This window comes from Podarcis liolepis (genome assembly GCF_965112155.1).
Source record: "Podarcis liolepis genome assembly, chromosome: 6".
NCBI lineage: Eukaryota > Metazoa > Chordata > Lepidosauria > Squamata > Lacertidae > Podarcis > Podarcis liolepis.
In genome coordinates, this window is record NC_139559.1 from 80,378,344 (window position 1) to 80,390,630 (window position 12,287).

Genomic DNA, 12,287 nt, shown 5'->3' on the forward strand with positions numbered 1-12,287 from the left:
CTGCAATGGAAAGCAGGTTTCCATTATCCCAAGCAGATTTCCACTTTCTTCAGAGTAATACATATCCCCTTTCCCCACCATAAACCCCCTAATTCCTTTCAGTCAGCGACATTCACCTACATTTACATTTACAGTACCTATACACTTAAAATGGATACTTCATCAGGACAGTCTTCTCATATTTTGGTCACTAGTCTGAGTTCTGCTCTACAACATGCAGTAGTATGTGGTTGTAGAGGAGACCGTAACACTCTGGGCCGTGTGCATATGCCATTTTTTAATGCTGCCCCATGCATATATTGTGAAAGACAGGCCTTGCCAATAGGCTTGAAATCTAAAAGATGCTTGAACAGCTTTTAGAATGTAGTGCATTTGTGTCACATTCTTCATCCCTACCTGGGAATGAAGTGAATAGGAGGTTTTTTTAAAAAATAATGGAACTAGTCCATGTGATATTCCATAGTAATGAAATATATTTGGGCACTTCAATAACGTTTTCTCCAGAAATTGTGAAGAGAGTAGGACATATAATATAGTTGCCAAGGGGATATTGTCAGAAATAACATTCCCATCCTAGCTGTAATAGATAAAAGTGCTTGCCATGTGAATTGGCGCTATTATGGGATGCATTTCTACATGCTCATCCCATGTTCCCATCAGCTACAGGGGAGAGTATGGCATGAAGCCAAACACAGAAATTTGTGAATTCTACCAGATGCCTGGGATACAGATGTGATTTTCTATTGGGAGTCCAGACACAATAATTTCCTCTTGGTGACCAAGGCATGTATTTTGATCTGAGCTCCAGAACCTCAACCTCCTGGTGCCTCAGTTTCATTATCTAAAGGCTCATCTATATTACTAGCTTGTATCTGTTGAATATGAATTTTGGATCTTATGAATGCTCTAACACATGTCCAGATAGCAACTCATCACATCATTTTATATGCCACATCCTGCTGTATTCAGTTATGCCAGCTATATATGATGAGAGAGAGAGAGAGGGTGGGAGAGAGAAAAGAGACAATGGATTGAATAAGAAAAGAAGACAGAAAGGAAAAGGTATTAATAGCCCAATAATGATATGAAGTTTATTTGAGGAGTGAAGTTAAAACTTAATGGTTCAGAAATAGTGAATCCATTATGTTTTTAATACTCAGGTTATATTAATACCATATAACAACTTTATAGTACCATTAGTACCACTTAATCCTGGGCTCATCTTAGAAATAAACAGTCTATATCTCCCCCCCAGAATTAAATGGCCAAATATATTCGTTAACAAAATAAATATTCCCTACTATTGCATGGCTGATTGGACATAAACAGTCTTCTATTTGTTTTGCATGGTTCTGTTAGCACATGACTTCTTCAATGATAATAAATTCATTAATATTTTTAAAGGCCATTTCAAGGTGAAAAAAGCTAGAACCTCAGGCAGCTGTATGATCCATCATGAAAGCCACTTCTCACTCAGTCCCTATTAATGAGAGAGATATGTGAAGACATAAAAATGTGGCATGCTTTGTTAAATATTCAGTTATAATGTGTATTCATCATTACTTAATCCTGTGTTTGTCGATTAAAATTCATGCTAAATGCATAAAAGGACTGCAACTTTTGGTTTTAAAAATTCTGCTCAGGAAATGAAGGACCAAAGCAGATCCTGAGGGTCATCTGTTGAGCAACTGCACACCTGCAAGGTCAGGAGTGGAGGCTGAAGGAATCTGGAAAGTAAAGGCGGAACCTGGTGCAATCAGACATGGACCAAGAACACTACAGAGGAAAGACCAGCAGATTCTGAAATTTAATGGCTTTGACAGCCCAACATTTAATGATTGCAGCACTAAGATTCTGGTTCCATATTGGAAAGCCTAATGAGTACATACCTCATTTGAAACACACATATAAACACACACACACACACACACACACACACACACACACACACACACACAATGACAATAAACATTTGATATGTAGCTTTGGAAGGTTAAGTAGAATGTGCCAAAATGTTTGCTGTTAACGTGCTTTAATTATTCTAAAGAGTTTCACATTGATGTTGATTTCAATAATTCATTTCTGCCTGCGGGTTATTATAAAATAAATACCTGCCTGGGGAGATAGCCTTTTCAAATATGATTAATGAGAACTTAGCTTCCCAACATGGTATGAGAATACTGTCACTTACTTCTTTCCTCATCTGTGTAGCGTGGCAACAGCAAGACTGCACTGGCAAACAACAATAAACCTTTTGAAACCTGTTGTTGCAGGAGTTGGTGGTACTGGAACTTTGTTTCAGGCTGTTTTCACACACCCATTTTATGCCTTTCCAGTGCTGGGTATTTAATCCATGTTCACATGTTATTGTCCCAAATGCATATGTATTTTGTTTTTTATTATAAGATACAACTGTCTGGTATGTGATTGTAGTTCTTAAGCTTTTGCATAAGATAAAGACACCCCCACCCCATCAATGCCCCTGTTGTATGCACAAACAGAAGAGAATTGAAACCATGCCGACGTGAACAGCTGGGGAGAAAGAGCTGAGAAATTCAAAAATGTGTAGTATGCTGTAAGAATGGAAGACAAAAGATGAATTGGTCAAATCAGCAATGATACAATGGGCAAAAGATGTGAGGCACAATATTGAGATGGCAGCATGGGAAAAGTTGTGGAAAATAGATATGAAATTTACTGCTTGGCGCTGTGGGTTAAACCACAGAGCCTAGGACTTGCTGATCAGAAGGTCAGTGGTTCGAATCTCCGGGACGGGGTGAGCTCCCGTTGCTCGGTCCCTGCTCCTGCCAACCTACCAGTTCGAAAGCATGTCAAAGTGGAAGTAGATAAATAGGTACCGCTCCTGTGGGAAGGTAAACGGCATTCCCGTGCGCTGCTCTGGTTCGCCAGAAGCAGCTTAGTCGTGCTGGCCACATGACCCGGAAGCTGTATGCCGGCTCCCTTGGCCAATAAAGCGAGATGAGTGCCGCAACCCCAGAGTCGGCCACGACTGGACCTAATGGTCAGGGGTCCCTTCACCTTTATGCAATGAAGAAAAATTATATGAAAATGATACATAGATGGTATTTCACACAAAATAAATTAGCCAAAATGTATAAAACAGGGTCAAACAAAGGTTGGAAATGTAAACAGACAGAAGGGTCCTTTTTCATATGTGAACTTGTAGAAAGGTGTCAGGCTTCTGGGAAATGATACATAATGAATTAAAAAAGATGTGTAAAATAGCCATTCCAAAGAGGCCTGAAGCATTTCTTCTGGGGATTATAGGGGTAGAGGTTCCAAAAGAAATGGTTAATTTGTTTGTGTATGCTACTACTGCAGCCACAATCCTGTCTGCGCAGAGTGAAAAGAAGTCCCAATGAAAGAAGACTGGATTTTAAAGTAAATGGACTATGCAGAGATGGCAAAGTTGACAGCAGAAAAAGAAATGAGAACTTTGTTGGAGAGTGATGGTTCTTTTTGGACTATTTAAGGAAAAAATTAGTCAGATGAAATTGCGAGCAGGATTTGAATAATAGGCAAGGGAAGGAGAATAAATAAATGATTGTAATATAAGTTATAACACAATAGAAAATATATGGCAGTTATGGCAGAGGATAAAGGAATACAACAGGAATATCATGGAAGGATGGGAAGTCAACATGTAAGAAATCGTAATATTTAAAATAAATTGAATAATGTTATATTTCATGTAAAAAACTAATAAACACACACGCACACATGAAATGCACCAAAAACACACACACAACTTCACTGTGCTCCAAGGCAGTAATGAGAACACACCCTCAGTATACAGTCCTTTAAACCAGCGATGGTCAATTTTTTTCAGACAGCTGCGGGGCTAGCTTTCTCCAAGCTTAGCTACTTGAGAATCAAACTCCTCCAGAGGCCACTGTGATAACATAAAATGCCAGCCAGGCCCAGACTCTGTTCTGGCTGATGTCATTTCTGAGTGAAGTTACTTAAGGATTGGCTCTGGCCAGGCCAGCACCTTCTAACTGGGCACTGCCAAGGGGGGAAACAATAAAGGGTGGATTGTGACAAATCAGAAGAGTTGGTTGCAGTTTGTGGGTTGACCATGCCTGCCTAAAACTATTTGAGATCTGCAGTTAAGGAGGGTTTTGCTTGCCCTCCTCCCTAACTTTGGTATTTGCTGAACTTCCACTTGTGCTATACTTTAATTAGCCATTTTGTAAACTGAAATGTAAGCACCATATGAGAGGACTGAATGTGACAGAGGAGTGATTTGTATTGTAGGAGACTGGGAGCTTTCCAATGAACCGTGTAAAAACAGTTCATTAAAATGTTTATGTGCTTGGCTACTTAATGCCAAGAAAGCTTTATTGCTGTCTTATAAAACCCTGGCAACTTTTGGGCAGAAGTCACGTGTGTACATAGGAAATAAATTAGAAATTTATGTAATCCCCATTATGAGTCTCCACAAAAAGGAACGAGAACATCTTCAGAAGTGGGGAAGAGCTGCAGAGCATCCCCTTTTCATGGAGATCCCAGGTTAGTAGGGCTTGGAGAATCCCCAGCCTGAAACCATAGAGAGCTTCTACCAGTCATTGTAGACAATACAGAGACCAATGGGCTGATTCAGTATGAGACAACTTCCTAGTTTGGGATTACAATTATTGTAGCAATTGCTACTTTTGATAATTTATATATTGTTTTTGGTCTCAAATGTTCCCAAAGCGGTAAACAGAATATTTAATCAAAAAGCACAGTACAGTACAATAAAATACCAAAAACCAACCCGCAAATTAAACAAACTTTGACTTCAAAATATTTGTTGTTCTTGTTGTTTAATCGTTTAGTTGTGTCCGACTCTTCGTGACCCCATGGACCAAAGCACGCCAGGCACTTCTGTCTTCCACTGTCTCCCGCAGTTTGGTCAGACTCATGTTTGTAGCTTCGAGATCACTGTCCAACCATCTCGTCCTCTGTCGTCCCCTTCTCCTTGTGCCCTCCATCTTTCCCAGCATCAGGGTCTTTTCCAGGGAGTCTTCTCTTCTCATGAGGTGGCCAAAGTATTGGAGCCTCAGCTTCACGATCTGTCCTTCCAGTGAGCACTCAGGGCTAATTTCCTTAAGAATGGATGTGTTTGATCTTCTTGCAGTCCAAGACTGCAGTCTCAAGAGTCTCCTCCAGCACCATAATTCAAAAGCATCAATTCTTTGGGGATCAGCCTTCTTTATGGTCCAGCTCTCACTTCCATACATCACTACAGGGAAAACCATGGCTTTAACGATACGGACCTTTGTTGGCAAGGTGATGTCTCTGCTTTTTAAGATGCTGTCTAGGTTTGCCATCGCCTTTCTCCCAAGGAGCAGGCGTCTTTTAATTTCGTGACTGCTGTCACCATCTGCAGTGATCATGGAGCCCAAGAAAATAAAATCTCTCACTGCCTCCATTTCTTCCCCTTCTGTTTGCCAGGAGGTGATATACGACTTCAAAATCACAATGTTGAAGAGCCTTCCCATGATGGAAGATTAATGGGTGCTCTCACAAACCCTATATACTTAGGGGCTAGAAACCTGAGCAAACTATGATAAATACTTCCCCCAGTTAGAAGAATTAAGGGTTATTGTTGCTATATCAAACCAAAAAGCAACTGAATATGGAATTTTCAGACTGTTGTACTGTACTAGGAAACCAGAACTGGTTTCAGATTTTTTGGGACCTTACCTAGGCAAATGATCTCCCCTGTTCCAGAGTAGCTGTGCCAAAGTCTAATTTACACAATAACTCTATGCATGTATTTGCTTCCCACAAACCTTGCACAGTTACCATTGCATGGTGCACTTCCTGGACCCACCCTATTCCTGGCATCACCATTGATGCTGTCACATCCCCCCCCCCCACGTTAGGAGCTGAACCTCTGAAGCAGGAATGATTCTGATTTGGAGCACCAGAAGATCAGGGCTCTAAAGCTCACAGGGTTCTAAAGCAGCTGCCTGCCATATACAGCAAACAAGTGACAGGGAATTCCTGTTCTTTTCCTAATACCCCAATACACATCTTTTTTTAAATATAAAAACATACTTAACAGAGCAGCCGACAGCAGCAGATTTTCCTCCAGTACTCCACACACACAAGGCCCACAGGAAGCAAAGCAAAGAGGAGGTAAACAAGCCCTTGTACTTCTTGTTCCCTTCCCTTTTCGATAAGCCCTTCCATGGGCAGCAGAGCAAAGAGAAGGCAAACGGGCACAACACTTCTTGGCTCCCCCCATCCTTTTAAAAAGATCTTCCATGGGCAGCCAGAGCAGAGCAGGTGAAATGTCTTTGGCATTTCCCTCAACCCACAACATCCTCCCAAAACCCAAAGTAGAGGCAAGAATCCTGCCTCTCCTCTCCACTCTTATCTCCGAAAGGAGAGGGGGAGTTCACATCATAGGCAACTGGAGCTGGAAGTGGATGGGCCTTTCCGTTTCCAACAGCAGTTCTGCACTTTAAAGTCAGGATAAGTGTTATACTTGTCACTCAGCTTGTGTTGGTCAGGAACTCCTCCAGCTTAGAAGGTAGTCTGCACATTATGCTTTATAACTTTCTTTCTAGAAGGGCTAGAGACCTAGTTTAAAAAGTTAAGTAAAGAACAGGAAGTCCAGAGTCTGGCACCCCTGTTCTGGCATGCCAATGAAGCTTTTCATGGCTCCCATGCTCTAAACGGACCAGCCTCCACCAACTTTAATTGGAGAGTAAGATAAACAAAGAGTGGAAACCACGCAAAAACCTAAAATGCTAGATTTCAACAATGGCAATTCGTCATTTGTAGTCATGTTTCAAAAGTATCCTCTCAGTTAACAAAGTATACTAATAACACAGGGGGCCCTCAAGAACAGGGGAGCCCTAAATCTGTACATAACTATCTGTATAAATCCGCCACTGAGGCTGAATGTAAGTGTGGAAACGCTCTGTGTCTATCTTCTCCAGTTTTCAGCCAGATTGGCTGTTATGGAGGCACAGCTGCTTCACAACTGTACATTACACTGTGTCTTCGTCCAAAAGAAAATAAGTCCAGGAGTCAGAACAGAGTACAGCACAGAAGGCAATTGCTGCCCAAGTGAAGTTCATCCTGAACAAAAGCGCTTTATAGCTCCTCCTGTTAAAGAAATGCAGTGGACAAGTTGGCTGGCTGGAAACAGATCCACTGCCCAGGTAGATGTTGAAAACTACAGCCCTGGTGGCTCACACCACGCAGGGCAACTAAGGGTTTTAGGACTTGTAGTTCACAGTATTGTACCATGCCATAGTTTGACTCATGCATCCAGACATTTTCCAAGACAGGATATTTACGCATTAACTGCTTATTATTCAAGAGTTAGGATGATATGGTTTCACAAACCTACCAGCCAACTAGGCACTCAAATATAAAATAATAAAAGAGTAAACTTTACATATTCAAGAAACGTGTATGGTGGCTAATAGCACCATAGAGCGGTCACCACTTTACAACACACAGAGGGTGTTCCAATAAGGAACTCGAGAGGTTTCCTAAGGCACATTTTGATGCTGAAGAGTTTACTTCCTGTAATCTCCTGCCACCCCACCAAGAGAGTGGTGGCGGCTAACTTCTAGCCACAGTTTCAAAAGAACATGAAATAAAGGGAGCTTTAAAAGTGCCTGTTGCCAGACCAAGCATCAAGTTTCTAAATGACCACTCTCTTCTCATCCTCCTTGAATGAACATGGACCATCAATTTCCTCAGAGGGTGAAGGGAATGTAAAGCAGTGGTTTAGCATCCTATACATTATCTTGCTTTTATGGTTACAAATAGAGCACTTATGTGCATTGACCCATGTCTCATACCAGTTATCGGTAGCCAGATTCAGGTCATTGTTCCAACAGTGTATTAGGGCCTTAAAATGAAATCTGGTCTCAAATTTATCTAATGCAATTACATTATTTGGACAATTTTGTCGTTATTGGTCATTGTAGTGGCATACACTGTGGCAGGGGATGAAAATATTGGGACAGAATGCCATGTGCATTAAATTCAAATCCACCTTGCATTATGGTCCAATAATTGTCTCTGTTTGTTGTTATTTAATTAATATTCATCGTTTTTGCTTGCAAACTTTAAGACTTTTTAAAGAGGGGAGGGGGGGGGGAATCAGTTTTTACCCTCTCTGGGTTTCCCCAAATCCCTCTCAGCTATAATTGCAAACTTAAAACGGCCCATGGTCCTGCAGCATATCAACTTGATGTCTATAATTGACCAGCAAACATTTTTTACAGCCTGCTAAATGGTGAGACTAAAATATAATATATATAATGTTGATTAAAGTACTTTTGTACAAAGGGGGTCAGAGACATTAGGAAGTTAAAAGAGAGTGCGAGCTCTGGTGTTGCACTTTTAACCTGTGTGCTTTGCTGAATTTCCATAATTGATCCCACATGCTGGCTTTTTAAGCATTTCTTGTCAAATTTCAAACTGCAAAAATCAAATTTATTTAGAAAGGAGCACACTTTTAGGCTGGGACACTAGACAGAATGCCCAGCAATGCAGATTGCTGGTATTATAATAGCAATGATTGCGAAGAGTTGCAATTTAAAGGGCCACAGTAGCTTATAATTGCCTGACCCGATATCAGATCTTTAGGTGTAAAAAGAAAAAAAGGTGGAGGGAAAGGAAAAAAACACCCAGGTTAACAGTAAATCTGAAATGGATTAGAATGGACCCCCAAATGATAATTGCTACATAATTTTGTTTAGGTTGTAATTTGTGGTGTTATTTTTATGGCTGACATGAGACATAATATGTTTTCAGGGTTTTGCAATTGCCAGCCGACAAATGGAATCTGTCACAAAGTATTTGCAGCTTCCCCCTTATGAAGGTTATAATGCTCGTGAAGCACAAGTGCATACTGCAAATTATTTAGTGTAGAGATCCATGAAATATTTCCCTAACAAGGTAATAATAACTAGGGTCATACATAGTATAATAAGCCCCGTTCATGCTTATTGTCATTATCCGACAACAGCAGATACATTCCACAATATTTCTTACTTGTACCTCTTGCATTCTGCAACATAAGCGTTGCTGAGATGTGCTGGAACTGATGCAATCCTTGGGAATAATCCAGAATTAATATTTTGACACTGGCACCAGTGAGATAGAGATTGCCTGAAGTGATTAAGAGGTGCTGGGGCCCATACCTCTTGAGAAGAAAACCCAGCCCACAAATACTGGATGAGTGCTCTGCATATGCTCAGAAGGATACTGTCATCCACAACATCAGAGGCTCGCTTACCTTTTGTTCATCTTCTAACGTGATATATGCCATCATCTGCCAGCGATGCCTTTCTGCATTCTACATATGACAAACAGGCCAATCTCTGCACAAAATAATAAAAAGACAAAATTGAAAAAACCAATGGAAGAACACGTCAGCCACTCAGACCTTAAGGTGGCCATGCTGGAAGAGAAGAACTTCAGAGGAAAAATGCAATACAAAAAAGCTCAATTACAAAGATCAGGTGGTTCAGGGCAATCACCTGTGGATTGAATTGACACCTTGGATTGCTTTATAATCACATTACATGTTGTTAATTGGTTTACCAAGTCAGTTTGCCAGTATAGCTGCTTTTTAAATTTCCCACAATGCCCCAAGCAAGGCTATATCATGGCCACAGTGAGAAATTAAAATGGCAACAAATCTCAGTCTTCTGGCACACTGCTGCAGTTGGCATCAGGTAAGCCTGCTGGGAGCACACCAGGGTACAGCAAAGCCCTCTACAACAAACTGAGAGTTGCAGACCCTTCAAGTGTCGCTATTTTCCAAGGACATCCTTGATTTAGAGAAGCTGTCCCAGTTTTCTATTCTGTGTGGAATGTCCTACTTTTCCTTAGGATGTCTTTATTTTCATTGGAGAAATGTTGGAGGGTATGGAGTTATCCGACCCCTGAGCTGCCTGAAGGCAATCCTGTACTGTATAGGGAAGATTTTTTTAAAAATGTTTAATGTTTAATTATATTTTTTATATTTGTTAGAAGCTGCCCAGAGTGCCTGGGGCAACCCAGTAAGGTGTGTGTGGTATAAATAGTAAAATTATCATTATGGATTGGGGTGTCCTATTTTCATCAGAGAAATGTTGGAGGATAGGGAGCTGGGTCTGCTGCAGTGAGAGGAAAAACTGCAACTAGCAGGATTCACTGTTACTAAACCTAGAAACTGCTTCATTTAGCTATCCTACCATTTGTCAAACAGGGGACAAATGAGGCAGAATAGAGGGGAGATCAGGATTGTGCCTTTTTTTTGCCAAACAGCGGTCTGTATTTTGTGTGCATCCCAGTGCACGTAGGCCTCTGTGCAGAAGTATTTAACAATGGGCCTATATCAGGGATATAGCCTGACTCCCATTCAGCCTAATTGCTTGCCAAGAACTAATGCAATTTAATCATTTTGAACATATTGGCCTATCTATGTTTATGAGAAAGCAAGAAAAGAGAGAGAGATTTGCTTTATATTCTGGTTGATAAAAATAAGTGAGCGTCTGTGGGAATTAAAGGAGGAGTGGAAATCTTTACCTTCCCAAGTGAAAGATGTGGAAGGGAGTAAGAGAAGAGATCAAGGTGAAAACTGGGAGGAAGGATGCCTCAAATTGAGAGGTGTGATTGCCAGGCCATGTATGTAAGTAAACTGTGGAGAATCCCACGTTGCCTTTGTAGAATGAAGATCTATTTGGCCTCATATATTTCTATAGAGAGCATAAAATAAATATTTTTTATTTCTATCTTAGACTTCAGGCTCCTGACACTTTTCAGCTGTTGGCTTAGGTCAAGTTATTTGTTGGGTCAATTTATTTGCATTGTTTTATTCAGAGCTGATTTTCTTTATTATACATTTACTTATGCGAAATTGGTCCTATTTTTCTTATATTTGTTGCTGTTCATTTTATACATTGTGAGCTGCCTTTGGCAAGCCATCTTGTGGAAAAGTGGGATACAAATAAATGGGTAATGACAAGATTTTGATGGTGCTATTATTCAGTGATCCACTGCTCCAATTAGGCACCTCACAACAAAATTTCTGTTTATGAGCCTATATATTATCCTGAGCTCCTCCCCCACTAAACACAGGGTGGTATCTGATTTAGTTATAGAGTAAACCCATTGAAATTAATATATTTGTTAGTGATCATTACTAGCATTGGGTCTTCTGAATGACTGAGACCCCATCTGCACTACACACCAAAAGCAGCACCATATCACTGTGAATTGTCATTTCTGGGACCTGTAGTTTGTTAAGTGTGGTGAGAATTACCAAAAGACCCCTATTCCCCTCACAGAGCGACAATTACCAGAGTTTCCCTGAGGAAAGAGGCTGTTAAACCACTCTGAGAATTAAAGCTTCATGAGGGAAATAGGGGGTTTTCTAACAACTCTCTTAGCACCCTTTACAAACTACAGTTCCCAGGATTCTTTTGACTGAAGCCATGACTGGTTTAAAGTGTTGGGACACTGCTGTAAATGAATAGCGCAAATGGGCCCAGAGTTGGATATTAGCTGCTCGTTTTGAGTATAGGGTTTAAGCCTCCTGACCAGCCTGCAGGGCCGGGCCAATATGTTCTGCCGCCTGAGGCAAAGGACAAGATGGTGCCCCTCACCCTACTTCCACCTACAGAAGCGGACTGGACCGGTAGTTAAATCTGACTTCAGCACTAGCAACAGAACACTGTTCGACCATATTTGAGGGCAAAAGGTTAGCTGGGGATTCAAGACACGACTCTGTTCTCTCAACACTTTAGTCTGCTTCTTGAGGCCTGACTCTACCTAATAGTAGGGCCGGGTCTACCAGCTTCCCTTGCCGACTTCCCTCACCGACCCTCCTTACTTCACTTCCGTGTCTTTTCTGCCTCTTATTCTCCAGCCACCTACCTTAAATATTCCTCTTTCACAGTCAGTTCTGTTCTCAGCATATTTATTTCCTTCAGCCTCATTGTCTCTGCCCGCTTTCAGGACATTTCTCCCCCAGTTTTCCCCATTTTCCCAGACTGCCTCTGCATGAAGTTTTGGTCCCACCCAAACTGACAACATTCTTTTCTCTCACAAAAGCCGAACTGCAAACTCTTAAGGTCTTGGAGCAAGTCAATTGAATCAGCTCAGCTAATCAGAGCCTGAGCCCGTAGGAGAACAATACAATAGAGATACCAAAAGTGGTGGCTGCTGTGCAGCAGCAGTGATGTTTATCTCTCTCTTACTGGAAGGAAATGACTAAAGGTGACCCCTTTGTTTATGCATCTGTAGGCATGGGAAGG

General features: G+C 41.1%; 1 protein-coding gene and 1 long non-coding RNA gene across 3 annotated transcripts in view; one reads left to right on the forward strand and one right to left on the reverse strand.

Moving 5' to 3' along the window:
- The window catches only part of CAMSAP2 (calmodulin regulated spectrin associated protein family member 2), a 183,358-nt gene extending 171,145 nt beyond the window's left edge, over window positions 1–12,213 (reverse strand). The window contains exons 1-2 of the mRNA XM_083506715.1: window positions 11,908–12,213; window positions 9,281–9,365 (exon numbers count right to left, since the gene is read on the reverse strand). The gene's annotated coding sequence lies outside the window, so the exon portion shown is untranslated. The remainder of the gene's footprint in view (window positions 1–9,280; window positions 9,366–11,907) is intronic.
- Window positions 9,614–12,287, forward strand: part of LOC310708511 — a 38,233-nt gene continuing 35,559 nt past the window's right edge. Inside the window, exon 1 of one of the 2 annotated variants that reach the window (XR_014527071.1) lies at window positions 9,614–9,722. This is a non-coding gene — a long non-coding RNA (uncharacterized lncRNA). Of the gene's footprint in view, window positions 9,723–10,557; window positions 10,661–12,287 lie in introns of those variants that run through there. The other variant, XR_014527072.1, reaches the window with a different exon arrangement.